The sequence below is a fragment of the Monodelphis domestica genome, chromosome 3 (assembly GCF_027887165.1).
Source record: "Monodelphis domestica isolate mMonDom1 chromosome 3, mMonDom1.pri, whole genome shotgun sequence".
NCBI lineage: Eukaryota > Metazoa > Chordata > Mammalia > Didelphimorphia > Didelphidae > Monodelphis > Monodelphis domestica.
Genome location: NC_077229.1, coordinates 432,415,019 through 432,432,795, shown reverse-complemented (window position 1 = coordinate 432,432,795; position 17,777 = coordinate 432,415,019). Strand labels below are relative to the sequence as shown.

At 35.9% G+C, this 17,777-nt stretch overlaps 1 long non-coding RNA gene across 1 annotated transcript; it reads left to right on the top strand.

The window, feature by feature from the left end:
* The first annotated feature begins 452 nt into the window (after window positions 1-452).
* On the top strand, window positions 453-17,443 carry LOC103101214 (uncharacterized). The gene is made up of 3 exons (XR_464722.2): window positions 453-2,871; window positions 4,884-5,024; window positions 17,250-17,443. It is a non-coding gene; the product is annotated as an uncharacterized LOC103101214 (long non-coding RNA).
* The last annotated feature ends 334 nt before the right edge of the window (window positions 17,444-17,777 follow it).

Below are 17,777 nucleotides of genomic sequence, written 5' to 3'. Positions count from 1 at the left end.
TATTTTTATGTCCTTGAAATGCTTTTTGCTGCTGTTTTATAGATAGGACTCCCCAAAAGCTTCTGACCAAAATATTTTATGCAGTGAGCCTTTGTGTAAACAATACTAATTCTTAGTTTTCTCTCTTATTTCTTCTACTCCACATCCTTGTCATCCCAGTGTTTTTTTTTTTTTTTTGGTCTCTGCCCCCTTAGGTAGTTTTTTGGGCTGCTTTGAACCTTTAATGTTGGATGTCATCTGCATAATACTTTTTTTTTTAACTGTAAAGTTTTCTTTGTTTTATTAAATGTTTATTTTGTTAAATGTTTCCCAATGACATTTTAATCTGGTTTCTAGGTAGCCCATTTGGCAATTCTGTTCTTTATTATGTTTCTGCTATTTTTTTGGGGGGGGTTATTTTTTTATTGTATTATTTTTTTAATTTTATAATATTTTATTTGATCATTTCCATGCATTATTCATTAAAGACAAAGATCATTTTCTTTTCCTCCCCCCCACCCCCTGTAGCCGACGCGTGATTCCACTGGGTGTCACATGTTTTCTTGATTCGAACCCATTGCTATGTTGTTAATATTTGCATTAGAGTGTTCATTTAGAGTCTCTCCTCTGACCTGTCCCCTCAACTGCTGTGGTCAGGCAGTTGCTTTTCCTCGGTGTTTCTACTCCCACAGTTTGTCCTCTGCCTATGAATAGTGTTTTTTCTCCTAGATCCCTGCAGATTGTTCAGGGACATTACACCGCCACTAATGGAGAAGTCCATTACCTTCGATTATACCACAGTGTATTAGTCTCTGTGTACAATGTTCTCCTGGTTCTGCTCCTCTCGCTCTGCATCACTTCCTGGAGGTTGTTCCAGTCCCCATGGAATTCCTCCACTTTATTATTCCTTTGAGCACAATAGTATTCCATCACCAACATATACCACAATTTGTTCAGCCATTCCCCAATTGATGGGCATCCCCTGGTTTTCCAATCTGCATAATACTTTTAACACCAATTGGATACATGATATCAATTAGAGATTTTCCTCCACCATTATTGAGATCACAACTCATACATGTTTTCTCATCATGTTTGATTTTTGTCTATGTCCTCCCATAAATCTTCCAGAGATGGATCTACCCAAAGGGATAGAAGTCTTTCTCTTGGGTCTTTAGCAATTTGTGACTACCAGTGTAGTTCTCAGGTGGTCCATTTATTTTCATTCCTCATTTTTTGCTGCACAACTAGCTTACTTTTGGTTCAGATCATACCTTATTTACATGATGTCTTTAAAACAATTTTTTTTTTGTTACAATACTCACTTTATTTCCCTCCGTCCCCTCCACGTACCCTTTCTGCAGCCAACGCGCAATTTCATTGGGTATTACTTGTGCCCTTGATCAGAACCTATTTCCATGTTGTCGTTTGCACTAGGATTACAGGGTGTCTTTTTAATAATTTTATTGACATGATGATGCATTTTATGTTACTTATGCTCACCATGTATTTATCCATTGACACTGCATTTTTAACTTTTCAGAGGTCATAGAATGCCTTAATAAATGACCGTCTAACTTTGCTGGAGAATTCTGCTATTAAAAAAGATGGAGTTTTCGGGGCAGGGAATTAGTTTGGATTGACTGAAAGTACTGAGAAATTTCTCAAATGTGATCCAGTTCATTTTCTTCCTCTTACTAAATACTAATTCATTGTGGGCACCAATCCAATTGCTTATGGTTGGAATAATATTTATCTTTTTTTTTCCAATGTGGTTAGTGAGGACCATCTCTTTTTATCTGTCATGAAGAAAATTTATAGTATTTTGAGTCTCAATGTAATCAGCACAATATAATTTGTGAACAGAATCATCAAGAGGATCTTAACATCTTAGAGAATCTTTCTTTCTTTTGGACCTTTGGTAGAATAGCCACAAAGTCAGTGAACAGAGGAATACACTTTGGTGCTCATTGATTCTACCTCCAAAGGCTCTACTGCAGATTCTGGTTGTTGGTGGATTATCTCATAGTTCTAATACATTTCTTGAAATCATATTGTTGCCTGGTCACTCTCATCTTAGAATGCCCATTTACCTAAAGTCAGGAGAGGATAAATAAAATAAACAGTCTTATATGACTAAAAATCAGCTCCCAGAGTTTCATATGCTTTTTTGGAGCCAGGCAGGGAAAATCTATTCATGCTCTGTGGGTATAAACCACCAGGAAGAGCAAATCCAAGCATCATCTAAGGACAGGCCCTCATACCCTAGTACAGAATGTTTCTTTAAAAAGGGCAGCACAAGTTCAATCATTCAAATAAGGAGAGAGGGAAGGTGTGAGTCTGTATGTCAGGGCAAAGAGTAGTCTAAAACTACTCAATAAAACATGTTGATCAGTATTTTTTGCTGATTTTTTAAAAGGTGACTTATTAAGACTAGGTATAAGGAAAATAAATCTTAGAATTTTTATCTTAAATGTTATTGAACCGAATGCATCAGTAAAATGAAAGAGTCACAGAATGGATTGAAAAACAGAATCCAGTAATTTGCTATTTATAAGAAACATAATTAAAAATGAAGACATATACATAGTTTCTCTTGGATTTTATTATTGCTATATATAAAAATGTTGACTTTTTGAAGCTTATTTTGTATTCTACTTTACTGAAGATATTAGTAATCTCAGTTTCCTTATTGATTCTCTGGGGTGTAAAAATGGAGATGTGAACCCTAGACTTCAATCCCCAGAAGTCCTTGCTAGTTCCCAGATTGCCCTGTAATCTCCCGGAGTCCTCACTTGAGTGCGAGAACACAATGGCTATTTAAACTGACTGTACCTCCTACTCTCTCTCCCTGCTTCCGCTTCCAAGCACACTGGTCTCTCAAGATGTAGAGTAAGTGAAATTGAATAGGCCTTTCGGCCCTCCTAGGCACATGCTTTCTTATTTTGTATTTTCTTTATTTCTTAATCTTTAACAAACCTCATAAAAATATAATACTTTTAGCAGAGAAACTAATTTTTAATCTTAACAGGGGTTTTCTAAATAAGTCATTATGTTGGAAAAATAATAGTTTTGGCTCCTAAGAAATAGCTTTTTGCCTTGCCTATGCTTATGCCTTTAATTTCTTTCTCTTCTTTTATTGCTATCACTATCATTTTTTAAACTCTTACCTCATGTCTTAGAATACTCCAAAGCAGAAAAAATGTAAGGCCTAGGAAATTGGGGTTAAGTGATTTTCTCAGGGTCACATGGTTAGGAAGAGTCTGAGATCATATTTGAACCCAGGACCATGGGCCTGGCTCTCTATCTACTAAGCTAACTAGCTCCCCCTATCACTAACATTTTTGCTAATTCTCTGGTCTAATTTTAGTATATGTCCTGCCAAAGGGAATACTATCACTATCCTTTTTTAAATGATGCCAAAAAACAATGGCGTAAGGAGGGGGCATCTTTGCTTTACTTCCATAGTTATTAGATATGTTTCCAAATAGCAAATGATATCTTAGTTTTTAGATATTCTTTCTCGAATTAAAAAAAAATCTCTTTATGCGTTTTATAGGTTTTAAGGACCAATGAATACTATATTTTGTCAATAATATTTTAAATAATCATGGGGTTTGGAATTTTTGTTTTTAATGTAATTAAAAATGGTCATTATTTTCCTAATGTTGAACCATATTTACATCTTTTCTATAATATACAGCTTAATTGTTGTGAACACTTTTTTTGTATATACTGCTTTTTGCTAGGGTTTTCTTTTTTAATATAGCTTCCCCACCCACCAACTACATGTAAAAGCAAATTTTAATATTTGTTTCCTAAGATTTCAAGTTCCAACTCCTCATAGGGTTTTATTTTTAAGATTTGAGTTGTGTTTGATTAGTGATATTGGTCTATAGTTCTCTTTCTTTCTTTTATCCTTCTATTTTAGGTATCAGGATAAGATTTGTCTCATAAAAAGAATTGAGTGGAGACATGCTGAACTAAAGTGAAACATTATAATAAAATTTTATTATCCAAAAAACAGAAGCTGAAATCATGATTTTGAATAAGACAACAGTAAAATTAGGTGTTGTCAAGAGAGTCAAGTAAGGGAAACTAAATTATACTCAAAGGCATCATGGATAATAAAATATTTTAATGTCAAATATTTGTATACCAAATTATGGAGAAAGTGAACTTCAGGAAAAAGCTAACTAAAACACTGAAAATGCCTAGAAAGTAAGGTATTCATTATATTTGATTAACATTAATTTTTTTCTGACACGTCCAGAAGAAGGACAAACAAGCAAGAAATTACATATTTATGTTTGTAAACAAATCAGGGTCAGTCCATCAGTTCATTTTTATGGAAAAGGGTGGAACTGTATAAAGAATAATTCTAATTTTCAGCCAACTAGAGTATTTAAATTAATACTTATGAGGACACAAAGTGTTGCTTTGACTATTAATAGATACACTATGAATTTTAAAATCATGCGATGTATTTACAAATTATAAAATAGCATCTGACAGTGAAGAAGCTATCAAACACAATTGGTGGGGATAGGCAGCAATAATATTTTGCAACCCACAATTTCAAGGAACTGAGAAACATTTTAAATACTTTAGTCAACAGAGGGGAAAAATAATTTTATTTGTGGAATTTTACAAAGTGTAAATCTAACCAAGGAGAACAATATTTTCCTTTTCAAAAAAATATTCTACATTGAAATATAGAACATGACAAAGAGGATCATATAGGAAACTGTGAACTTTTGTGCTATAATTTATTTTTTAAATGTATATTTTATTTAATAAGATAGTTGGGTTACTATTTGAACTTTTTGTTTTCTTCTATGTATTTTTGTGTTTTGTTTTTGTTGTTGTTGTTGTTGAAAAATACTACTTTCCACTTACCCAAGATTATTCAGGGAAGCACAAATGAGAAGAAATAACATCTGAGAAAAGAGAGCCTGGAATGAGAGAGGAGGCTTTTGGTCAAATAGAAAGTTGAGGAAGAGAAGAGGAAACTGCTAAGCAGAAAGGGATCTCCGAAGAGAAAGGTATGCAGGCGTTGGCTAAGTATTTTCAATTAGGCAATGTTTGGAAGGTAGGGAAAAGCAAGCCAAGAAATGTAAAATTGTGAAAAACAACATGCCAAAACTTGACTTTTCAGACTCTTGAAATGAAATGTAAACATATTTGACATGCAGCAAAATGAACGAGATCCAGGCCATGAGACTGATCTCTGTGTGGGCCATGTAGCTTTCTTTTGTTTCACAGTCATACATGATGCTTCTGACTCCAGCCAGCCATCTTGCAAATAAATGCGTGTCATTAGCCACATGCAGAATTGAGTGAGAGAATGTGAATGGCTCAGCGCAAATCCATCCTTCCTCCCCTCCTGGAAACAATTCAAAGGGCAGGCCCTCCTAATGATGGGTCAATATGTCATCTTTGTCTATAAAAGGCAGCACATTTTGACATGAACATTTGGCAGATCGTCTATCCACTTATGTCATTGGTTCAGCAGTCATTCTTTCCTTCCTCTTTGCCAGGGTTCTTGAATGGTTTGATGAATGGGAAAAGAGTATTTTATTTCTCTTCATGTCTTTCTTAAGGACATTTAACATTTCCTGTAATTTATTGTTTTCAAAGTCCATCTAATTTTATTCTTAATTCAAAAAAAAAAAAGTCTCACATCTTTACTTTGTGTCAAGTTGTATTCTAAAAGATGTATTTAATTCCTCCCTGACATTTACATTACATTCTTTGACAATTCTCCTTGCTCCGTCCTTCTTCATCTGGGGAAAAAGTCATTGTTTTCCCTAGAAAGGAAGCCCCATTGGTGATCTCCAGCATACTGCATAAGGGAAAGAAGTAGAGATGTCAGTGTGAGGCTGGGTGTAATGCTTTACAAATAAAAAAAAAACCCTAAAAATCTTGTTTTATGTAAGACTCCATGTAATACAGTGTAAGAATAATAAAGATTATTGTTTTATAACTCCACACAGGTCTAGTTCTTTTACCTTGCATCATGTTAGGAGTTTTTATAGCCATCTTAAAGACTTTGTTATCTTTGGCAGAAGCCTGGTGGCTTGGCTCAGGAAGCAGGCAGTAACAATGATATCAGTTCCTTTTTTTTTTCCCCTGGAACACCATGTTACCTAGAATACATGAGAATCTGGCAGAGGGTTACATTTTCTTCCCCTGTATCCCTTTCACACCATCTGTTTGGGTGTGCTAGAATCCACTGGAATGTCTTTACAAGGTGTCAAAACTCCAGGAACTCCACTCTATTTGGCAGCTGAAAGAGAAAGGATAAAGTTATCATGGGAGTCAGAGAGAAGAGAGAATCCTGGGGCTAGTCTGTCACAATTACAAAAGAGACAATTTGCGGTATGTTAGAATCCAGTATTGGTGTGACTTTCTCGTAGAGGTATTTTAGATGGAAGACTCAGGAATGGCTGTCATGGAGGTACCTTGATCCTCAATGAAGGGAACCCCATGTGAAGCTGTGAACTATTTCACAGCCATTCATGTGCTCGTCCAACATTCTTTAAAAATGGCAGCTCTAACATGGGCAGTAGGGAAATGGGATTTGGTCCAAAGCAGCAGCTGGTTTCAATGAGCTGTATTTGCATGGATGGCTGTAGAACCATTGTACCTTGGGGTCACTTCAGGTCAGCATCTCAATGCAGATTTCCTACTTTAGAACATGAGAGTTTAGGCTGGCACTGTTATTCCCAAGATTCCCGGAGAACAGGAAACTTGGATTGAATCTTCAGAGTTCTGTGGGAAAGTAGAGATTGGCTTATAACTATGTTTGTTTACAAGTTCATGGAGGAACGTGCCCCTCAGATTCAATAGCTTATATCTGTAAGTTTAAGATTGATATGCTAGCTAGGGAAAGCATAATATTTACTAAAAGTAATATCACAATGCAGTTTATCTATTTAAAAAATGCTATGAAACACTTAGAGTCTATAAAACATAAAATCTTAATATTGCTTCAGGATTTCCCTCATTTAAAATATATATCAAACCATTGTCTGATTGAAACTAAACATAGTTAAACACATATAGATATAAATTATATAATTTACATTTATTATCCTTAATCCAGGTACACATGCAAACACATTTGTATATATAAATTATGTATGAAATACTCATAGTTAAAATTTATGTGGCTATATTTGAAACTGTGACATCAGAGATAGGCTTAAAACATGTTTAATTACATTACCGGTTTGTATAATCAGAGTTAGAGCTACTGATAGATTTTGCTGACAAGAATTATGGAAAACAGAAGCTAATTCAGGACTGTACTATTACAGCTATCACAGGGGAAGAAAGTCTGAAAAGTAAAATTAAATCCTTACATACTTTATTTTCTGTTGGAATTTTATCTTGGAAAAAAAAGCCCCATAGTTCCCAAATAAACAAATTGTGGGGGAAAACCATAGTCACAAGGACTGATAGCTTTAAAAATGTAATATTCCTTTGTGCTATTTTGTTTTTCCATCTATAAAATATATTCATTTCCTATGGCCTTTTAAAGAAAATACTGGCTTATGGAAAATAGGCAAAAAATTAGATATTGGCATAGGATGCAAAAGGTATTTAGGGATTGGTATAGTTTTTAAAAATTCTATACCATCCACAACACTTTCTCTGCTGGTTCTGAGGCTTTTTGAATGACCAAACTTCGGTGTAAAAGTTTCTGCCATGACACATATTTAAAGGTTGTCCTTTCTAAAAAATGTAGGCACTTAATAATCCTTCAAGAAATATGTGCCAATGATAGCTTGAAATATTTTCTGATGGAAAGAAAGCATTTTAACTTTATAATTACAATGTAGATGTTATTTTATGTATTTATGGGTAAATATGTGCAGGAATATGTAAATATATATATATATTGGCCATACCTGTGATTTCATCAATATAGGGAAATCCTGAATAAGAGAACTTCTCTACCAATGCAGATTGGCAACAGCTTTGTAACTTATCTTTATAGAGAGATCCCTGTGGGGAATGGAGAGGAAAAATCACATATACACATATATTCCCAAATATATACATATATAGATGTACAGTCACACCTATGATCTATTACTTATATGTATAACTATACATATATATTTCCTGGTAGGTGGCCATTCTTAAGATGCTTCCAACCAAGTATATTTGTATAAAAACCTTATTTTTTGAGGGAACATAACTATCCTAGTAGAAATGACGTAAACATAGATAAGGACTAAGGTCTAAAATTAAGCACCTGAAAAGAATTGTGTGGGTAGCATTCAAGAATTTCAGAAGCAATATTGATTAGATATTACAAAGCCTGACAAAGAAATTCTAATTCATGCATATTCATTTTTACAATCCGACTCCTGAATTTGTTCACTCACTCATTCATCTTTTATGTGTAAGTCCTGTCCCTTCTCTCCCAAATGGCAGAGATATAGTTATTAAAAACCCAATTGTATGCCTAAGACTAATAATATTGAAGGGAGCAGGAGATATTCCTCTCACTTGGTACTCTCTTCTCTCTGAGAAAAGCAGAGTGCTTTCAGATCCCAACTTCCTGCTTTCCTTCCTGGCAAGAATGAAAGTCTCTCTTGGAGAAGAGTGGGGGAGGAAAAGGCTAGAGATGTCTATTCTGCCTCTTTTTGCACCATACTAAGTTTCCTTGTCACCTGAGAGCCCTCTCGATGTATGAGGCTCTTTTTGCTCCAGGTGGAGCCTCACTACACAGATAAGCCTCCTTTTCCTTATCCTTGTTTAGTCAACATAATTCACAGTATCAGTGAAAGAGAAGGTCCAAGGCTGCTCTTCCACATTATGTCTATATCCTGTGCTATTCTTTAAAATTAAATAAGAAAAAATGGAATATTAAAATAAGAGCACTAAATAGGTAAGAACTAAAACATATAATCAAAATGAAATTTGAAAGTGTGATACTAGATAAATAAAGTCAGTAAGAAAGAAAGAATGAATAATCTTTTTTCTTCCCCATTCTTTGTGCTACACTTTTCCCTGGTTAATCATAATAAAAGTCAAGGTTCACACTGATTATGTTATAAAACTCTGGGGTCTAATTGACTCAAACTTATTTTAATCAATACTATGTGCATCATGTGAGGTAAAATGGCATTCCTTTCATATTTCCCTGTTACTCTAGGCATAATCCCATAACTAATAATTAAGAAGAACTGAATTTATTTCCATTTGGATCAGAAACTCCTCCCTATTGGATATTTGATGCATATTGTTTCCTGAGAGAACCATATGATGTCCCAGGCTTCCTTCAATGAAACCAAATTCACCTTTGTCTGATTAGGTTCTTTCTATCTCAATGTTAGTTTTGTTCTCTAGGGCTCTTCTTTTAAAGGTCAAGTCCAAATATATGGCGCAGGCATATTAACTGGCCATCAACTAATCAATCATTTGCAATGTGAAGTCAATGGGGCAATGTAGAAGAAAGGAAAAAAAATAAAACCCTCAGACATTATCAAGAATTTTCTTTGTGGAGAGAATGTCACACCTTGTTAAGGAGACATCATCATTGCTGGTACCAAGTTCTCATTAGTGAGGACAATGAGCATCTAGGGAAAATGCTTGGGTGTGCCTACCATATATAGGAATACATATATATATTTGTGAAATAAAAAATTGTGCCATATACCTTACAGTTGAGGAGGGTATTAAAGACTGTCTAGCCCATGGCCTTCCTTTTACAGATAGGGAAACAGATCGAGAGGAGAGGTGGCTTTTTCAAGGTCACAATGGTAGTGAGTAAAAGTGTTGGGATTTGAGCCTTGAGTCTTTGATGGCAAGTTCAGTTTCTACTGTAGCTCTACTAATTGAGGAAATAACATCGAAGATGGAAAGATTAAAATGAATGTGGGAGAACAGATGGCCTGGAGCTGTTCTGAAATAAACCCCAAAGGTCAGGGATCTGGGGGTAGTGAAAGAAAACTGGAGGAGAATTTTTGAGACTGGTACAGACAGAATTCAGTAATACCAGCACAGAAAGACCCAATTACTTCCCAGGAGGTCATCTTCAAAAACAAAGGAAAACTTTGTGTGTCTGTGTGATTATGCACACACACACACACTATTGCCTTATTCATAAAGATATCACAGTTATAATGTAAGTGTAATTTTTTCTTTTCTTTTTTGTTTTTAATGAGCCAGTCTGTAAATAGATAGGGATTTATGGAAAATTTTTGACTCATTTTTCCAAGTTAGTTGAAATAATGGCTTCCATTGATATTGTTGCCAACTTCTAAATTAGTCTATAATCCCCATGTTCTTTTGATTCATATTCTGGCAGTTAAAACTCTTATAAAAGGTTACTAGCAAATTCTACTTTATTTTTTTAATCATACTATAAACTAATCAATGCCAACATAGTTGTCTATATTTAAATGGATAGGAGTAGGATGTGGATCTCCTCAGAGATATTTTATGAAAAAAGTAATGATCATTACTAGATAATGTAGTCAAGGAAATTAGAAGTTTCATTGTAAAGTTGCATAGAGTAATAATATTTTTATGTTTTTTCCCATCTACCAGATTTTTGTTTCATTTTTTGAAAAATGACACGGACAGGAAATCTGACTCTTTATGAAAGGGAATGTTGTTAGAAAGTAGGATGAGAGATGTAGCATCTGCATAGCTAGAGACACAAATCATCACCGACCAACTCCATACTAGTGTTAGACATGTCTCTACCTCAGACCAGATTGTCTTCACTGATGCAGACACTTGAGATAGTCCCCGAAAAATATACATTGGATATGCTTTTATATCAGGTGGTTCAGTGAATAAACCTCTGAGCCTGGAGTCAGGAAAGTCTGAATACTAATCTAGCCTCAGAATCTATTAATGGTGTGACCCTTTGCAAATCACTCAACCTCTCTTTGCCCTGCTTTTCTCAATTGTAAAATGGGGACTATAATAAGCATGTACCTCACAGAAGGAGAAAAAATATTTTTTAAAATTTAAAATTTATTTATGTATCTATTTGTTCCATTAAAATTCCCAGGTAACTCTCTCATACTTCCTTTCCCTGCACCAGAGAAGGCATCATTTAACAAAAAGATATATGTATACATATAAAATTGTGTCTTGCTTATCAGTTTTTTCTTTGGAGGTGGACAGATCATTCTTCAAACAATATTTCTGTCACTATCTATAATGCTCTCTTTGTTCTACTTGTTTCACTCTTCATAATTTCATGTAGGTCTTTCCATGTTTGTAAAAAAGTGAACCTGCTCATCACTTCTTACAAAACAGTAGTTCCATCACAATCGCATGCCACAACTTTAGTCATGGTTTAGCCATTTCCCAATTGATAGGTATCCCTTGAATTGCTAGTTTTTGCCACCACAAAGTGACCTGCTAGAAATATTTTAGAACATATAGGATCTTTTCCTTTTTCCCTGATCACCTTACAAAACAAACCTAATAGTGGTGTTGCTGGGTCAAAAGATATATACAATTTTATAACTCTAAAATTATGACTAATTTTAGATTACTCCCCAGAATGGTTAGATCAGTTCACAGTTCCACCAACAGTGTATTAGTGTCCCCATTTTTCCATATCCTCTCCAACATATATCATTTTATACAATATTTTAATAGCATAGTACCTGGTACATAGTAGGTAGACATTTAATAAGCATTTGTCCTTTTCCCTCTATAATATGTCTCAAGCCTAAAACCTTTCCCCCCCTATTTTTGTATAGCTAAAGTTCAGTTTAGTCTCTCAATTACTTCTCACCAAAATCTCCTAATTTGTCTATCTGTTTACATTATTTTCTTCCTCTAATTTGTCTTCCAGATAGATCCCAAACAAATAATCTAAGATATTGATCTGAACATTAAAGTTCTTTGCTCAAGAAATGTTGATGGCTCCCTATTAACTTTAGGATAAAATACCAACTCTCAGTCTGTCATTTAAAGCCTGGAACATGTTTTAACCTCACCACAGTCTCCTAGAATTATTAGCTTCTCAATAATTTTAATTGAAGGAATGTCCATCAGTTGAGGAATGGCCTGAACAAGTTGTGGCTTGTTTGTAATGGAATACTATTGTGCTATAAGAAATGATGAGCCTTTGAATGTAATGGACTTCTCCATTAGTGGCAATGCAGTGTTCCTGAACAACCTGGAGGGATCTACGAGAAAGAACACTATCCACATTCAGAGGAAGAACTGTGGGAGCAGAAACACAGAAGAAAAACAACTGCTTGATTACATGGGTCGAGGGGATATGGTTGGGGATGTAGACTCTAAATGAACATCCTAATGCAAACACCAACAACATGGAAATAGGTTCTGATCAAGGACACAAGTAATACCCATTGAAATTGTGCTTCAAGGGGGCAGCTGGGTAGCTCAGTGAATTGAGAGCTAGCCCTAGAGACGGGAGGTCCTAGGTTCAAATCTGGCCTCAGACACTTCCCAGCTGTGTGACCCTGGGCAAGTCACTTGACCCCCATTGCCTACCCTTACCACTCTTCTGCCTTGGAGCCAATACACAGTATTGACTCCAAGATGGAAGGTAAGGGTTTAATTAAAAAAAAAAAGAAATTGTGCTTTGTCTATGGGAGGGGTAGGGGTAGGGGAGGGAGGGATAGAATATGATTTTTGTAACCAAGGAATAATGTTTGAAATTGACCAAAATAAAAAAAAATGATGAGGCTTTCAAAAAAACCTGGAAAGACTTACATAAACTGAAGCAAAGTGAAGGGAGAAAAACCTGAAGAAGTAACACAGTAACAGCATTATTGTAGGATGAACAACTGAGAATGACCTATATATTCTCAGCAATACGTGATCCAAAACAATCCCAAAGACTCACCCACCTCCAGAGAAAACTGGTAGAATTGAATGCAGACCAAAACATACTGCATTTCACTTTCTTTGTTTTTTTTTGTTTGATATCTCTTTCACAAAATGACTACTAGGGAAAAATATTTTACATGATTGCACATGTAAAATCTGTATCGGATTGTTTTATTGTTTCAGGAAAGGGGAAGCTTTTCCTGAAACGATTCTGTTTATTATTTCTTATGGCACAATAGTATTCTATCACCAACATTTATAGTGAAATGTTATTAAAAAAGAATTGCTAGTTTCCTTCAAGGCTTGGCTCAGGTGCCTTCTTATATGAAGAGTGCTTTCTTGCTTACTTTAGTGTTTGTTCTCTCCTATACTTTGCTCTTGTTTATCTGTATACATGATGTCTGGGGTATTCAGGGAACAAACACTAATAATAATATTTTCCCTATAAATGTTGGTGATGGAATACCATTGTGCCATAAATAATAAGAAGAATCTTTTCAGAAAAAGCAGGTCAGATAAACCAGATTGAGGGTAACCATCCAGCTTGAGGCTTCAAACCTGTTGGTGAGTTAGTGGGTGTCTAGTGTAGGCATGTAGACTTCCTTTAGCAGAACAGGTGGATGAGAACAATTGGTTCTGTTGGTCATGAAGGTGGCTGAAGCAGGTACTATGGAGTGCAGAGAGTTTTGTGAGACTTCAAAGAGGTCAAGATCATCCTTTGCATCCCAGGCCATTTACAGTCATCCTGACATCTATCTTTCCACTGGAATTTCATGATTCTAGAAGAGAGAGTGAGGCTGACGACTTAGTGTAACTCTACCTTACTGAAATCCAATTCAAGTATAAGTCAAGGCATCACAGTGATGTTATTGGTCCTCTTGAAAACAAGGAACAAACAACATTTATCTGTGCACATGTGGTATTTCTCTAGTTAAATGGAAGCTCTTTGAAAGGAAATACTAATTTGTTTTTGTCTCACTATCCCCAGTGCATGGCACAGGGACTTGTAAATATTTAATATCTATATGCTTGCACAACTTGTAGATTTTCTGGAATTGAAGGTATGCTTTACAAGATGCAATAACATTCTAAAAAGACCAGTTATTGGGATTGGTCTATGGAGGACCATCTGTCATCTGGTTACTCTTCTCTGCTTAAATATACTGCTCTAATGGAAATACTGATGCCTTCTCCTCATACAGTCACTGAACCTGCATCTTTTTGTCCCTAGTCCAGTTGTGCCAAAAGAAGTGACAGGATACAAGTATTTTGACAGAAAGAAATGTTGGAGCCACATTGACAAAACAGGGAAAAGTTGAAAGATCAAAATAATTCAGGCTCTACACCTGATCTCTTATTGAATTATCTATCCACTTTAGGGGATGTATTGAGTAGAAGGAATAAAATTCCTTGGCTCCCAATCTTTTTTATCCTCTCTTTAAAAAGCATTTATGAAGCACCTTTATGCCTATAATATTTCATTAGACACTATATGGACTCCCTGGGAATATATAGTGAAATTGAGAACTGTTTAAAATGTCATCTTGAATTTCCCATGTAGATACACTCCAACCTGTCCCTCCAAAGAGATTTCTTAGGTGACCAACTCAAATATAATTGTTTAGTGTTCCAGGGCAAATGAGTCATCTCAGGGCCATAAAGAATTTAATACTCTCCAAATTTCTGACACTAAAATGATCCAGAATTAATATGAAAATTATACATATGTGTATATATATGTCTACATAAACACATATATATCTCCACATATATATATATCTATGAGAAAATGTAGCATGTATGTGTGTATCTTTGTCTTATTTTGTATTCCCAGTGCTTAGCAGAGTGTCTGGATCATAGTAGGTGCTTAGTAAATATTTATTGACTTACTGACAGACAAGAGATTAAAATTGAACTAAGAGATGAAGGCTGAAATTACTGTTGGAAACCAAAAACTCCTTTGAAAGCAAAACTAATATCTTTCATCCATTGGAGTATTGTGAAGACAAGAATTTGTTCCCAGAGAGTGTTCAGCAAATGTTTGTCTGTAACTTGACAAAAGAAATAGTAGGCTCATATACAATGGCAAGAGGGAACTACCAGGTTTCTATGTAAAATCAAAAGAAATATATGTCAATTGGCAGTTAGGTAGCACAGTAGATAGAGAACCAGATCTGGAGTCAGGATAATAAGGGTTCAAACCTAGCCTCAGATACTTCCTACCTGTGACCATAGGCAAATCATTTAACCTTAATTGCCCAGCCCTGGACTCTTCTATTTTAGAATTGATACTAATACAGAAGTTAAGAGTTAAAAAAAGATATATATGGCAAGGCGACAGAACCTTAGACCCAGGACATGACCATAAGGGTGATGCCAGAAGTATAATTAAATACTGTATTTAGCACTTCAAAACACTTTTACTTGAATACAAAGGATTTCTGCAAAAGTTCTTTGGCTTTAGAGTTGGAAGCTCAGAAATCTAGTCCATTCATTTGATTTTACAAATGGAATTGGGAGTTGTTGTATAGAGCATTAGCAGAACTTTCCTGTCTGATTTCGACTGTGCTAGTTTATCACTTGGGTGCGGTGGATGACTAAACCATCCCCTTGTTGTTCCTTGAACATGGAAGAAGTGGTTCAGTGGATCTTTACAAGGGGAATGGTCCACCTTGGCTCTTTCCCTTCCCATCTGAGAAGCATAGCAGGATCCTTTAAGCCTCTTCCTGTGTGATGTGGGAGCAAGGACATACCACACTCTCCCTAATCCAGCTGCCATGCAGTTATGAGCCTACGACAGCTAAAGCACGTGGCCTCTTGGGGTGAGCTTAAGATTAGTCCTCAGAGCCCTGGCTTCCTGTTTGATTTTATTTTCTGGAAATAGATGTCTGGACATGGACCTTGAGAAGGATATGCCTAGGCTGTGAGGTGGGTCCTTTGGATGAAGAGGAATAGTAGGAGGGGAAGTTTTTATATTGGATAAAGTGAACAGAAACAAGAGGAGGTGACCTAGCTTTGGCTTGGCAAGCCAATAGGCATACATTTTGAGGGAGTGGGGTAGAATGGAAGTGAAATGAAATAATGCATATTCAGCAGTCCTATAACGTGTTTTTAGGGTCTGATGAGGTTGCAATCTCAGTCTCTTGGGAAAGTGTAACAGTAGATAAGAATTAAGTTTCTGAATCCTTTTAAACTTTGTTGTTGTTTTTTTTTTTTGCTAATGGGTGCTCATGAGTGTTTTATTTTTTAGCATGCATTTCAATTACAGAAGAAGCAAACTCTTTCTGATAAGTAATAGAGGTCAAGACTATAAGAGGCTGCCAACAATTGGTGGAAGGGATATAACAAAAAAAAAAAAGAAAAGAAAGAATAAAGCTCAATAACTGCAAGAACTCTGGACAGGGAGTGGGAAGACTTGCTTTACAAATTTGGTTCTGCCAAAAGAATCATAAAGTAGAGAATCATGAAATATTAGAGTTTGGTGAGTCCTTAGGAGATGGTTTGGTCCAAACACTATCTTCTGCTGATGAGGAAACAAAGTCACAGAGGGCAAGTCTCATAGAATAAATTGTAGAGCACTAATTTAAATTCAGGTATTCTGATTCAGTCAAGTTTTTTCTCTAATCAGCTACTCTGCTTCTCCTCTCTCAATGTGATAAATCACTTAATTTCTCAAGGCATCCCATTTGCCAATGAGGAGATTGATAGAGAAGCCAAAGAAATCTAAAAGTACTCTTGTTTGAATATAATTTGAGCTAGTTGACCTCTGAGACCCCCGTTAGCTCTCAAATGTTGTGAAAAATAGTTTTTTTCCCCCTTGGTTGTCTGACATCATTAGTATAGAGAGGCCCCAGATGAAAGAACTCCTAGCAATGGAGATCAGCAACTGAGTACTATAGCTTTGATTACTTGTCTACAGCACTGAGAGATTCAGGGACTTAAGCCACACAGGCAATTTGCTTTAGGATGGGGACTTAAACCCAGGTCATCCAGGCTCCTAGACTACTCTCTCCATTCCATCATACTGCTTCTCCTTTGGGGGAAGTAAAAGGAGAAGAAAAGGACCACCCAGGTATAGTGACCAGGTTCTTCAATGTGGCAATTCTCCCATGGGCCTCTCTATCCCACGTGAAAATGCAGGTAAACCCTGGTTATTGTCACATTCATAAATACTGGAAATGAGACTTATAATTATGCCTTACTTCACTGACAGCTCACCTTGATTTCTCACCATGCTGCTACTAGCACTGAAGTGTCTCATTGCTTTATGGTAGCCTATAATGGAATGTAATATAACAATGTTTCACAGGCGATCCTGCCCAATCAGGCCAGGTAACAGGGCACTAGGCTGTCATTTTCATCATGAGGAAATAGGTCTTTTGGTGTAATTTTCCTCCAGTAATTAGTCTCTCTGTGATTTTTAGACTGTGTGTCATGTTGTGAATGCAACATGTTCGACAGCATTCCTGCCGAGGAAATATCTTCTATGATGGGTAAGCAAATACCATCTTTCATTAAAAACATCAGAAAAATTTCATCTGAAACTTCTGAACAGTCAGGGGGAGGAAAACTCCTAATGACAACAAAAAGCCCACTTATGCCAGGAGCCACATGACTGGGTCTCAAAATACAGTATGACATGTTGGTTTTCAATTCATGCCTCTGACCCATGGGCTGGTTCTGACTTTTTAAAAATTGGCGATTACTTATCTTTTTTGCCAGATGATGTTGTTATCTAAGGAAGGTCTGAGAGCAACAGAAATGACCTGATTCTTAACCAGAGAGTGTCTTTGTATTTAAATTCTTCATGGAATGAACTTAGTAAGAGGTATGATGGTGTGGGGGAGCCATTTCTACATTGGCTGTAAGGAAGACCTGAATTTTAGTTCTGCCTCTGACCTTTATTGACTACATGATTGTGGAAATAATTTAGTTTTTCTGAGCCTCAGGCA